We start from the raw sequence: 14,896 nt of genomic DNA on the forward strand, positions 1-14,896 counted from the left end.
CTTTCCCCATATCCGTTGCAGCTATGAATTTGCTTTTTTTTTTCCTGTGGCGCTACAGCCAAAATTTGGGCATAGGCCTACCTCCATGAAACTCCGTTTCACTTCGGTTTACTAGATCTTACACATACGATAGGACTCCTTGTGCGAGTGATCAGCTCGTCGCAAGGCCTCTACCTGTAGACAAACACAGAAAAACGCACACACACAAACTAAACATCCATGCCCTGAGTGGGATTCGAAACAACGATCCCGGCTTCCTAGCGAGCGAAGACAGTGCATGCCTTAGACCGCTCGGCTACCGTAACCGGCATGAATTTGCTTTAGAGCACTTAAAATTGAACACCCTAAGTAATAGAAGGTGTCACCTCTATGCAGTGTACGTTATTTAAGTTTACCTTGGTTCTAAATTATGTGCTTTGATTCTAGAAACAGTCTTCGAAGTCCTTACTCGGCATATCAGGGACTTTTACGCGTGTGTGCTCATTGCCAGCTCTTCGAGTATAAACTTCCTGCTGCTTGTTGCGCTTCAGGTCCTGATGTTGTCTATAGGGACTTCGATGCGTTTAAAACAAAAACTGTTTCTCGCAATGATCTTTTATAATGTACTTTCTTCGTTATTAAAATGTCGATCGTATTCAGTACAAATACGTATCTTTCTCAAGCCATAAAGGTACCTTGAGTGTAGTAATTGAACTTTTATTATTTAAATTATATAATTTGCCATGCCTTGTCTTTTATTTATGTGCGAGTGTTGGTGTTTTTGTTTAAATCTTCTACTCTTTGCGTGAAAAACAGTTGACCATTGCGCTGTTATGTTAACCGATAAATTAATTGAGAACTGGACCGAATTATTATATTTTCACGCCATATTACAGAGCAGTATCCTGTCCATATGCCAAAGTCAGACCTTGTCTGCAAGTCTCATCACGTAATAGCTTCATGCATTTCAAGAGAAATTAAATGCCTTGTTAGTACCGTCCTCTAATTTTTTTTATTGCTAGTGGGGTGGGACTAAGTCCCTTGTACTACGGCCACTTCTGGCCTGTTTTACCAGCCCCAGATGATAAGTGAGGGTGATTGTGGAGCAACTGGTGGAATGAAGATTGGCATTCGAATCCGTTTCATTGTAGTATCAGTAAACGTTTACAAATAGAATAACCATCTGTGCATATTGTCACGTGTGGGGGGGGGGGAACGCGAGACGAAAATAACGGGTTTTAGATCGGATGATTGGATTTATTAGAACTTCGGTTACATGTTCTCTTTATCACACTTAATACAGCTCAATCACTGATTAACTCAATTTGCAGTTCACCGTTACACACGCACTGGGATTATCCGTTTTCATTAGTCGTCTCCTGCCAACGGATCTCAGCACAGAAACTAACACTTCTATCACTATGAAGTTTAGTTGACTTTTCTTGTTCAGTCACCCTTAAACCTCGGAACTCGACTGAAAACTCTTCTGGACTATTCTTAGCTGCAAGTGGACCCGTGTTATATAGCCGCGACACGGACAACGCAGAATACACAGTTGTACTATGGCGTAGCGCAGACCACACAGAAAACAAGTCACGTGATGGCTAAGTACTGTTGGACTGAGACGTCATTGCATCTGCTCGGAAGTATGTTTTCCGATCTGTTGCCTAGAAGCGGGTTGCATAACCCCGTTGTTCCATCATTGGTGCGTGTATTCGTTCTTGCATGGGGCAAATACGCCACAATATCTTGCGTCACATTCTAGAACGTAGTGCATTCACTTCCCTGAGAACCTTATATCTGACATGAAGTAGTAGTTACTGCAGTTAAGCTCAGAATGGAGGTAATGTTGAGTTTCCTGCCACTTGAGACTTGGCGACTGAACAGATGCGTGTTACGCAACCAACGAATCAATCATTCATCTCTAAGGCCGCCATGTTGGTTATAGGCTTCTCTGACGTCAGTTTCTTGGAGCTTTAATAGAACGTAGACCGCAGCAGTTGGCCAATCGACCTGCCCTGCTATATCTCTCGACACATGTAGGAAACACAAGCTTTATGAGTCGACCATAAAAATGGATCGAAGGTGAAATTTATATGCGCAGCACCTTGGGGGGGGGGGAGGATTTATAGACACATGAAAATTGGTGGACGTTCAATTTAGAGGGCAATACTATCCGAGTTTGAAGGTTCACTATATTGTTTAGTTTGACAGGAAGAATCTTGAGCAATGGGCAGGTTATCTCGATGGTGCCTCAGAAGTAACGATAATTGTTTCCAATACTGGTATGAGAACAATCTATCCTGACCGCTGTGTTCGTCAGCCTGAACAGAGAGGACAGTGGTAGCGTCTGATAGCTCGTCCAGTAATTGAGGTTAGCTATTTCTAAGGGAACCAACAGAGTAAGTGACTCACCCCCCTCACCTGAGGACGGAAACAGATCCAGTTTGCGAAACGTTGTGTTTTCTAGTTTATGGAATACCGCACGATGGACAAAGTCCGAAAACCCAGTAATTCTGATTATTATACTCAATTTAAGGTCCAGTGATTGAGGTCAACTGTTGCTCAACGACCCAACTGATTAGGTGCCCACCCTCACCCGAGGGCAGAAACAGGTCCAGTTTCCGAAACGTCTTTTCTGATTCTTAAAATACCGTACGATAGACAAAGTCAGAAAACCCAGTAATTCTGATTATTATACTCAATTTAAGGTCCAGTGATTGAGGTCAACTGTTGCTCAACGACCCAACTGATTAGGTGCCCACCCTCACCCGAGGGCAGAAACAGGTCCAGTTTCCGAAACGTCTTTTCTGATTCTTAAAATACCGTACGATAGACAAAGTCCGAAAACCCAGTAATTCTGATTATTATACTCAATTTAAGGTCCAGTGACTGAGGTCAACTGTTGCTCAGCGAAGCAACTGAGTAGGTGCCCCCCCCCCGAATTGAGGGCAGAAACAGATCCAGTTTCCGAAACGTGTTTTCTGGTTTTTAAAATACCGCACGATGGACAAAGTCCGAAAACCCAGTAATTCTGATTGCTATACAATCGTCAGAAGCCTTTAGAACCTAAACATAACTTGTAAAGAACTGAAGCATCCTCGTCTTCAGAATGCAGCACCAAGCCACGCTGTTGTATGAACTCCCTGAACTCTTGTTGAGACTACCTGCGAGCAAACTGACACAAGCTGCATGTCTTCTGACTTGTAGTCGGGAGTTGCCCGGTTCAAATCTCGACTTGGATGCCGACTCTTCTGAAAATTTTCTTGGTTCTCCAGGAAAATGAAAGAGTACTAGAGCCTACATCAAATTAGGCCACGACCACTTCATTCCATATCTTTATCAATTCACTGTTCACTGATTATCATACTAATCGATAATGTTACGTCTGACAGCTCCGTTAAGTAAACAATAAATAAATAAGACTTATTGTTAGAACTTTTTGGATGTGGGATCAGCTCTTACTCAGACCTCTACCGTTGTTTAACGTTTCGAAATTATATAATGGAAGTTACGGCTTCGAATCTTGTCTCGGATTTTTGCAGCATATATAAATGCACTGGGCTCTTGAAATTGGTTGTTACCAATTCAGTAGCTTTCAAAATTATCACTCTCAATAATTGTACCATATAATGCTATAGAGTAAACTTCGATGAGTGGAAGTCATTGATGGTGCAGCCCAACTGGAACCATAGCGTCCTTGTAGAGCGTTCGTGATTCCTTATTAAATTCTGTACCTCCATGTTTTGTCGACGTCAAGATTGGTGAAACTATACAGCCACTGCCTCGTGAATCTTCAAGGTATGGTGCTTAATTAATTAAACACAGGGCAACTTTACCCTTTTCTATCTCTGCCTTCCTCCTGTTGAAGACGCAGTTGCCTGTACCAGTATATAGGCGTAACTGTACTAGCATGTCATGTGATCGCCGTAGCGAATGGCAGCTAAGTCAGTTTCGGTAATGTTATTTATATTTAGTTCCATATGGTTTCGGATTGTGCACTCAATTATGACACATGTTCGACAAAATAGTTTTCCGTTTCGTAGAAACGGTATCATACTTTGTTTTTTTTCCTACAGCAATATGAACATTTTACTCTTTGTGGCCTGAGTATGGATTATGTTGCGTTATATAGGATTAGTCTAGTGGTCAGAGTTCCTGGCTACAGATCCAGAGGTCCGGGCAAGATTCCCGGTGCTACCAGAATTTTTTTCTGGGAAGTAGTGGGTCTGGAACGGGGTCCACTGAGCCTCATGATAATAATTGAGGAGATAGAAAACCGAAATTAACGGCCGTGGGGATTCGTGGCGCTGACCACGCTACACCCTCTACCCGCTAAAGTTGGCACTAACTTCGCCGGCAAGCGGCGGTCGCTCGGTTGGTATAGTTCGCTTGCGGACTAAAACCACGGAGTTTGTTTGTTTATATAGCATTATGTCATAGATCTTGGTTTATATGGATTGACTTTCAGTTAGGTTAGGTGAGGTTTGGTTAGATTAAGTTAGTTTAGGTTAGTTTGTATGTTTGATTAAGAGGTAAATATATGTAGTATAATTTGAGATATCGGATTATCGTTTTCGCTCTACTCAGGACAAGCAGTAGCCTCGTTGGATGTAGGATCAGATCGTCCCAGGACACTCAACTCTTTGAAGCATGATATTTATCTAAATGCTGTTTAAAAATTCAGTTTCTATTGCATAGAAGACACACCGAGTCACTAATATAAATATTGATAATGCTATTTGGGGAAATAATCGCTGTTTATTTTGAGAAACACCAATTTGAAGATCTTGTAACGTTAAAATAGGTGGTGTGTAGTGTAGCCAGTGTCGTCTGAAAGGCTAAATCATTAGACAACTTGGTGAAACCCCAGAAAACGGTTATTCTCAAATGGAAATTCGATCCTGCAATACAAACACGACCACAGGAACCAGCATTTTCGTATTTAACGTTGAGATGAAACAAAAATTAATTCATTCATGAAGTTGAGATGAAAACCGAGTCTACCGTTTTTATTTCACGCACTGAAATTTAACGAGGTTGAAGTAATTGAATTCTGAGTGTTCTCCGTAACGATATTGCTAGTTTTCATTCTAAACTGAAATGGATTTTATATATTCAGCTAGGCGCGTGACTTATTGCGGGGAAAGTAAAAGACCAGTAGGGCTGGGGGAAAAAAAAAGGTTCAGCCGATCGCTATGAACTGCGCCGGCAATTGTTTCATTTTCATAAGTGAGCTCTCCCGTTTCCATATTTTTAACACATAATATTTAATACTGTGAGGTGGGCAGGGCATGAAACACGAATGGGGGACAAAAGGAATGCATATAGGATATTGGTGGGAAAGCCAGAAGGAGAGAGTCCACTGGGAAGACCAAGGCATAGGTGGGTGGACAGTATTAAAATGAATCTTAGAGACACAGGATGGGATGGAATGGATTGGATTGATCTGGCTCATAATAGGGACCAGTGGAAGGCTCTTGCGAACACGGTAGTGAACCTTCGGGTTCCATAAAATGCTGGGAAGTTCTTGAGTAGCTGCAGAATTGGCTTCTCCTCAAGAGGGGCTCAGCTCCATAAGTAAGTAAGCAAGTAATATTTAATACAGAATTTTTCCCGTCTCTGTAATGTATTGTGAAGCTTACTCGCTGTCTGTGAAGCATATCGCATTTAAGAGTTCTCTTTTCCGAAATGTATTCTGTCCTATATGTATATGTGTGACCCATATCTACCAGGGGGGCACGCGGTAGCGTAGTTGGATGAGGCACTATGCTACAAGCTGGAAGGACGCGGGTTCGATTCTCGATTAGGTCAGTGGATATTTTCAGTTGACCTAATCCTTCCAGCCGCACTACGGCCCTGGGAAAATGAGTACCAGGAATATTCCCGGGGGATAAAGGGCGGTCGGCGCGTAAAGCTGACAACCTTACCGCCATCTGTGAGCTGATTGTCTAGAGAAAATGCGGGAGTCTCGACGTCTCACAACCCTATGGGCTTCCACGGTCTGTTACAGGGATAGCTTTACTTCTTTCATATGCACCAGGAGGATATTAATACGAGGGAGATACGTCAATAAATGGAGTAAGGGACTTCCAGCATAGTCACCAACTGCAATATTCCATGCCACGTACGAGTTATCTCGTTTAGAAAGCATCGACGTTTCTGGTCTGGGTTCGCTTGTGTGAGAAAATCATCCAAAGGAACGCGTCCAGTGCCTCTCACCAATTAATGTTGACATTTTGTGAATCTTTCAGCAGAGTAGCCTGAGTTTATCACCGTGTCCACAAAACCCGCTGCCATCCCGAGTGCAATTCCTGTCAAGTCTTAGTGTTCATATTATATATATTTCTTCAGGATCTGTTTTATTTATAGACATCCTGTCTTCTGTTACCTGAATAAAGTTTCTTCTCTTTAGGCCTTCCAGGAAAAGTGTTAACATGTACAGATTTGTTTCCGCAATGTACATTCTACATGCACTGCTCATCGGATACTTCTCGGTTGAATCACCGAACGATGTCAGTAATAAGCACAAATTGCAAAACTCACCACTTTGTCTTCCATTTATCAATTCATCTCAGTATAACTTCCTCCGTTACAATACCAGCAATTAGATGCGCACATGGGCGATATTATCATCTGAAATCACCTACTTCTTCAGTGTATGTATCGCAGTGACGAATTAAAACTGTAGTGTTTGTGGATTATGTCTTGGTGGTTATGAACTTATCGAACATTAAAGTGTGATGATCAGCATTCGTCCTTCATAATTAGGAGTACGTTTTGAATTTCGGTTACTGAGGTTTGCTTCCACTTAGATTATCTGTGGTTTTCATCGGTCATTTTAAGAAAATTATGTCTTTTTTTTTTCGCAAAACAGGCAACGACCCCAGCCTTCTGAAGTCATCACAGTCAATCGGTCATTCGACTTACTTAAGCTATGAATTTCACAAAGCGTAGTTAATGAATGGGGAGGAAGGAAGGAGATAGTTAAAGAAGTAAGTAGGAAAGAAACTGATTATAGTTGGGGAAAAAAGAGAGAATGAAAAATAAAGTAAAATGAAAGAACCAAAGACTGAAAATACGAAAGTCGGAATAAAAGAGGAAGAACATGATTATGGAAAATGGGAAGGAAGAGGAATATAAGGAAAACCTGAAGCATTGACGGAGGTAACGTAATACAAGAGGAAAGAGAGAAATGAGTGTGAGGGAGATAGAAACAAGGAAATGGAGCTACAGATGGAGAAGTGAAGATATAAGGAAAGAAGTGAGAATAGGAAAGAGCAAGATGATAATGAAGAAAAAAGAAAGACGGAATGCGGACATGATCTCAGTACCCATACAGCTGCCGTGAAGCACATTTTCAACATTGGCTTCCACAAAGACACTGCTTTAATGTACACATTTTAAAATTAATTTTAATTATATTAATTAGCAAAATGCTAAAAATATGATTTTGCTGGGAGTAATAAATAATGTTACCTCATTGTCCATGATATAAATGCTCTGTGAACAATTGCAGTAGAACGATATGTGATGTGTGTCGTGAATATAATTCATTAAATTCCACAAATATATATGATATGGTAGAAAATAGGGCACGCAGTAGCGTATTTGGTTGAGGAATTATGCTACAAGTCAGGAGGGCGCGGGTTTGATTTCCGTTGAGGTCACTAGATTTTCAGTTAACCTAATCCTTTCAGCCCCACTATGGCCCTGGTGTCGGACTCAGCCTCTAACAGAAATGAGCACTAGGAATCTTTCTGGTGGTAAAGGGTGGCCGGCGCGTAAGGCTCACAGCCTTACCGCCATCTATGAGCCGATTGTCTAGAAGATGTGGGAGCCTCAACGCCTCACAACTCTATGGGCCTTCATGGCCTGTTACAGGGATAGCTTTACCTTTGAAGACCGAGTGCTATTACTGATTCATATAACGGCGCTGTATCAACTGTAGGAATTATGTATCGAATGAGTCATGGGGCTTCTTAGGCAGGAAGAGTTCTACGAGACGGGACGAATGTGGTTGCTGGTTACTTTAATTAAATATCTCAGCATTTCCCTGTAGGAGCTGAGAAAATCCGAAATCATTATCGTTGTTTCTCCGACTGTGAGTCGGACCGGTTACCACACGCTGTACCGCCAAGTTAAGCTGTGATTTGAAGGTTAAAACATACCAGACAGAGGTAATGTTTAAGCTAAGTCTTGCGTTGGGCCGCGCCATAGCTCAAGCGGTTAGTAGCTGGCTTCCCACAACGGCGGCCCGGGTTTGATCCCGGGGCTGGTCAAGTGGGATTTGTGGTGGACAAAGTGGTGCTGGGGCAGGTTTTCTCCGAGTACTTCGGTTTCCCCTGCCAATCTTCATTCCACCAATTGCTCCACAATCACCCTCACCTATCATCTGGGGCTGGTACAATAGGCCAGAAGTGGCCGCAGTACAAGGGACTTAGTCCCACCCCAATAGCAACAAAAAAAAAAAAGACTTCCGTTGCACGAAGTCATCAGTCTCTGAAGTTGCTGCACATTCCTTATCAGTTGTCATTAGTATGAGCAAACCAAATGCGAAAGTTGTGTTTCTGCTTGCTACGCATTTGGAAGCTGACCCCGAGAAAAAGAGATAATAAGTGGACTCAGCAGGCCATATTACAAGAAGAAGAAGAAGAAGAAGAAGAAGAAGAAGAAGAAGAAGAAGAAGAAGAAGAAGCAGGGATACTGATAGGTGTCCATCACAGTGACCCCGTAGTTTAAGGCATGTACTGTGTTCATCGTTTGAAAACTGGATTCAGTGTGCAGTAGACAGACAGGCTTGATTTGTTGGACATTCTCTTGTGTTCTACACGATCTGAAAATAACTCCGACCTGATTGTTAACTCAGAGAGTCAGCTATTGGAAGGGACCAGCGAGGTTAACTGGCACAATTCAAGCCGATATAGGTTAACAAGGGGTAAGGAGACCAGTAGGGCTGTCCAATTTGGACAAATGAAGTTTCATATGCGAACTGAGGTAGACCTCCACTTCTGTCTCCGTGAAGGAGTGAAGGCATGACCAAGATCTGCCCGCGTGTATACCTATTGTAAAAGTAAAAGACAAAAATTGAAGCTATCCCTGTAACAGGCCGTGAAGGCCCATAGGGTTGTGAGACTTTGAGAGTCACATTATCTAGATAATCGGCTCACAGATGGCGGTAAGGTTGTCAGCCTTACGCGCCAACCGCGCTTTACTCCCCAGGAAAATTATTTAATTAAATCCTGGTACTCATTTCTGTTAGAGGCTGAGTCGACCCCAGGCCATAATGCGGCCGGAAGGATTAGGTCAGTTGAAAAAAATCCAATGACCTTATCGGGACTTGAATCCGCGACCTTCCGGCTTTTAGAATATTGCCTCAACCAACTACGCTACCGCGTAGACCTACTGTGCCATATGAAAATACCATCGAAATAATTTTGGTACCCTGAAGCTCAGTGTACCCCTAAATGAACACTAGAATGTCAAGGTACCCTAATTCAACAATAGCTTCACCTTATCTTTATCGCAGAATGTTAATGTGTCGTTCTACTTCCTGACAAGGTAGACCAGGTCTGAAACAGGACCCTTGCCCTGGTCAGAAGTAGACCTCCGGATTCGCAACCCATATTCACTCATGTTTGTTACGGAATATTACGTAGAACATCCATATCAAGGGGATGCAGTATCGTTCTGATGCTGCCTGCCGTAGTGAAAGTTGAATTTCGGGGTTTTCCCGCAGCTTCTATCTAAAATCTCTGTGTTGTTACTGATGCATTGAGCACAGATAATGCTGTATTTATTAGAAGCGCAGAAAGAAGAGCACTTCATGCTTCCTTCTCACTCTGTCCATATTTTTGTTTCTCCAAAGCTGAAAAGAACTAATTTAAAGAAGGAAATAATTCCAAGTTTGAATTTTCTAGAAATATTTTTTGATGTGACTGGATGAGAAAAGGCCAAGATGCCGAAATGGTTATGTCGATACACAGTGAGATCGGAGAAGAGGGGATTTTATAATTTGCACTCTTTTGAATTGGTAGATGAACCTTATATTGTAGCCCATGTCTCTCGTCTCTCTGGTTTGATGAAAGTAAAAGAAAGTTGTCCTTGCGCTTAACTAATTAAGCACTACGCTATGGAGGTGCGTGGGGGAGTGGATGTATAGATCCACATGTCTGGACGACATGGAGAAGAGGAAACTCTTCACCCTACCGGGACTGGAACCTCAACTCCTCGGTCGTCCACCCATAGTAAATCGCTGTACCGACTACGCTACGCTCTCCCTGGTTTGATTACAGCCAGAAAAACGTAGTAGTAAGCTTTCAGGAATGAGACCATTGCGTCTAAGCCCCCCGGTGTTTTACTCATACTAATCATCACAGCGCCGGTCACGGTAGCCGAGCGGTCTAAGGCATGTACTGTCTTCGCTCATTTGGAAACCGGGATCATGGGTTCGAATCCCACTCAGGGCATGGATATTTTGTTTGTGTGGGTGCGTTTTTCTGTGTTTGTGTACAGGTAGAGGCCTTGCGACGAGCTGATCACCCGCCCAACGAGTCCTACCGAATGTGTAAGATCTAGAAAAACCGAAGTGAACGGAGAAGTTCATGGAGGTAGGCCTAGGCCCACTGGGGCTGGAGTGCCAAGGAAAAAATCATCACAGCCCTCAGGGTTGTGCATAACCTGACCATTTTGCCGTAACGAACTGGTCAGTGATTGGCATTTGAATTAGGAAGTTTCTCAGTTCAAATCTGGATCAAGTTGCAGAATAGTGTCCCGAGTTTATGACTCCGTGACCAATAATAAGTGGTTTTGGATTGAATGATATGATTTATTAACGCCCTCTTTTACAGTCACTCTTAATCACAATTAATTGACAACAACTCACAATAAATGAATGCCTAAGACTCGCTCCATTCTCATTCTACGACCATGTTCTCTTCTATTGTGGCTGATTTGGTTCTGATTTACGAATCAATTACGGATGATTTCTCATGTACGAATGAATGTGTTCTTATCTGAACGGCCGCTTATATAGTCGAGCGGTGCCATAGGAAAATGTTTGTTGCTTGCTCGTAGGAACGATCTGGTTTCCAAGAGTCTAGAGCTTCCATTTGCGTATCCATGGACACGTTTTTTTAACACCCAGCGATGGTTTATGTCAAAGAATCGTATCTCCGCGGAAACATGTTTGTTAGTTCGTTTCCTAGAAACGGCCCGTATTTCACAATACCCTGATGGAAAAATTTATCAACTCGCCATGAGTTTCTGTGTCCCTCCGTTCAGCTTTTAAAGCAGTGACCCATTTTCAGGAAATTTATAATGAATGTTATGCCACTGGAGGTCACTGAAACATGATAGTATAGTATTTAATTTCTCGCAGTCAGTAAGCCTAATAACAACAGTACCAATTTGGGATTAAAAATATTGTATGGTAAAAGATCTTTCAATAATAATATGCTACTCTTATTTGGACATTTTATTGAGAGATTGTAAATTAAAATGTGGCGACTGTGCAAATAATTTAGTTGTGCGTTTGAGGGGAATAATTAATTAAGAATTTTGGCTAAAAAGTGAACGTTGTCTTTGTGCTTAAGAACCACACCACGAAGACGTATGGGGAGTGGAGGTATATTTGCGAAATTCTTGACCTCGACACTAGAGTGAGGTGAGTGGTCAGCTTCATGCCCCGGCGAAAGAGCCCCCCCCCCTGTACCCATTGGATAGGAAACTGGATGGGCCTCAGAGCCTATGTGGACGCTATGGAGAATATAAAAGTCTCTTGCTCTTGCCATGAATCGAATCCTGGCCTCCCAGCCCGTAGCCCGTCGCTGTTCACACACACTATGACGCTGAAATACAGTATTCATAACAGTGGAACTGATTTTAACCAAGTTTTAGAACAGTGAACTAGAGAAAGTGATACAGTGAGACAATGACGTAAAATTATATGCCTTATAAAGTTGTAGAAGTAGCATTTATAATATGTACATTACAACTTAGCACATAACCGTGTACGAGCACAAGAAGTTGTACCTTCAAGCTGACCCTGACCTCTGGCTCCACTATTCCGGCCTTCAGGCGTCATGTCACAATACAGTGTTTGTCCTGAAAGTAATGCATTTTTTTTTTCCCGCCGCTTCTCCTGGTCACAGCGCGTTCGGACCGTTTGGGAAGGGGGGGAGTCTCTTAGCTTCACAACGCTTCCAAGCTCAGTCTGCTCTGATCTTGTTTAAAGATTGAATATTCAGATGAAGTGGAAGAGGATTAATGAAAATTACATGAAATATTGACACGGAACAGAAAATGTTCTGGAGATTCTAGTTTGAGCTCAGACCAGATTACCGGTCGTCTTAACTGATGCTTGTCATTCTTTTTCTCAGTTCCTCCACGAAAATTCTAGAGATAACCTAATGCGCCTGTCTCGAATCAGGAAATGGCGGATTTCATTTCCGTTGCATACAACATTCAGTCATTCCCCTCATTTGACAGTTAGACCTGTAAGACTTAATCAGTTAACTGAGACATGTGTTTACTCAGCGACTCGTAGTATCTCAAACTATATTGAGCTTAGAATAGTAGGATTCTTGGTGATTAATAATTTGGAAGAAAACTTTCGTTGCGTGATTGAGGTACTGTCCGGCATTTGGATGGCGAGACTTGCGGAAACCAGTAGAGATAGTCGGTGTCACGGCAGAGACTCGAACCTGGCACCTCCAGAATATATCAGAAGCGTTACCGCATGAACCAACTAACTCGATTATTGGGAAATCGATGTTAAATAAACTAAATAACGAAGCATGGATTGGGCACTCCTGCTTCTATATTTGTATGATGGTAGCTTGTGTATGCATACTACGAAGTGGGGTTGCCATAGAAACATAGAAGCTTTTGTGAGCTTTTAATGGGGGGAAGATGAAGGGAAAGGGAGAGTTTTTTTTTGTTCCCTTAGAGAAAAGAAAAATGCGACGACAAAGATTCTCACTGTATGTTGTGCGTGCAGCAAAGTGAATTCATACAGTAAACAGATGTTTGTTGCGTATGCAAGGAGCATTGTAATGAACGGCGCCAGCATCCGTTGTGAGAAATATGGGACACGCTTACTCGCAGTTTGCATTTAAAAGAAACAGAAAGACGCTACAAGAAAATGTTGGATTATTCTTTGCCGTCAACTTTACAGGCGTTTTAATTTTCGGGTCTCTTTTTATAATAGGTTTTTATGTGTTGTTATTATAACATTTTCACATAAGAGAAAAGTAATAGGGGATGAAAAAAAAGAAAAATAATCCAGAGCTTCATAATTTATACTCTTACTCTGATTGGATGGTTAAATCAAGGAGAATAAGCGAGATTTGGGGTTCTCACAACAGTGAATATTAAGATTACGGTCTTCTGGGATATGACGCCGTGTAATTTGCTAGATAGGTACCAGCGTTTCGGAGCAGCCAGTGTCTCCAAGTTCAGAATAAGAGGGAATGAGCGGAGAATGAGGTGGGAGATGAGAAACAGGCAAAATCTTAATCGGAAAATCTCAAGGGAAGAGAATTCTTAAAAAAAAATAGGAATAAATGGATGTAGGTATGAGGACGTGGTTCAGTTTAGTGTGCTGTAGCTGGATTTTATGAGCACGGAAATGAACCTTTGTTTTCCTTATAGTATCGAAATTATTATTATTATTGTTGTATTCATTCAAGTATATTTGCCGTGTTTTTGTCTTTGTGTGTATGTTTGTGTTTTACTCATTGTTATTTTGAAATTGGTCATTGAACTATAAAGTCAGCCTATAAATAAATAAATAATTGAACTGAATTTCTGTTGTACTCCGTTTTCTACTCCCCATTTCATTGCTATATTCTTAGGCAACCAAATTCCCTGTAACTCTTCAGTAGACTATTCCAGTTATACTTTGTTGCACCCACAACCATTGGGAAGCAAGCATTATGTCAATCTAAACTTATAATATCAGTTCAAAAAAATTGTCACCCCGTCTAATTTCAGAAACACTTGACATCAAGATATCTGAAACACTAATTTTGTTAGTTGCTTTGTTATGGTTTCAGCACGCTACCTGTTGCTTTGAAGGACGAAAATAAGTTACAAGTACAGGAAATCACATTACATAAGGAAATAATTACGTTTAATTGGCAATTTAAGAGGTTACATATTCATGAACACCATATTCCATTCGATTGTTTGAGCGATAAAATAGAAGATTGTATGATGGGTTGGATATGTAGGTCGGATTATGAAAACAGAGAACATACAAACCACTTTGGGGAAAGTGAAGACAGAGATATATTTGAGGATAACATTAAGATGAATATGTGGGAAACAGGTTCTGATGATGGGAGGTTGAGGTAAATTTGTTAAGACAGTATCCAGTGGCGGGCTTTGGTATTATTGGTATTGAAGTATTTTTTTTTTTGTTGCTAGTGGGGTGGGACTAAAGTCCCTTGTACTTCGGCAATTTCTGGCCTATTGTATCAGCCCAAGATGATAGGTGAGTGTGATTGTGGAGCAGTTGGTGGAATGAAGATTGGCAGGGGAAACCAAAGTACTCGGGGTGCCACTTTGTCCACTACAAATCCCACTTGACCAGACCCGGGATCGAACCCGGGCCGCCGCGGTGGGAAGCCAGCGACTAACCGCTTGAGCTATGGCGCGGCCCTTGAAGTTTGGTTTCTGTCACTACATTGCTACTCTTCAGTCATGAAGATAGGGGTGACATTTCCTCCGAAACGTCAGTTGACTTTCAACTAACAACACCGCGTTATACCGCAAGAGATAGAGCTCTTCATAAACAGGGCTATGAGAATCTCTGATCATGCGGCTTATGCAGTGTTGAGAAATAATGGTGTAGACAACATTAACAAATTTGGTGCAAGGAAGAATTATAAGCAATGCGCTTATTCTACATAAT

The sequence above is a fragment of the Cryptotermes secundus genome, unplaced genomic scaffold, assembly GCF_002891405.2.
Source record: "Cryptotermes secundus unplaced genomic scaffold, Csec_1.0 scaffold320, whole genome shotgun sequence".
Taxonomy (NCBI): domain Eukaryota; kingdom Metazoa; phylum Arthropoda; class Insecta; order Blattodea; family Kalotermitidae; genus Cryptotermes; species Cryptotermes secundus.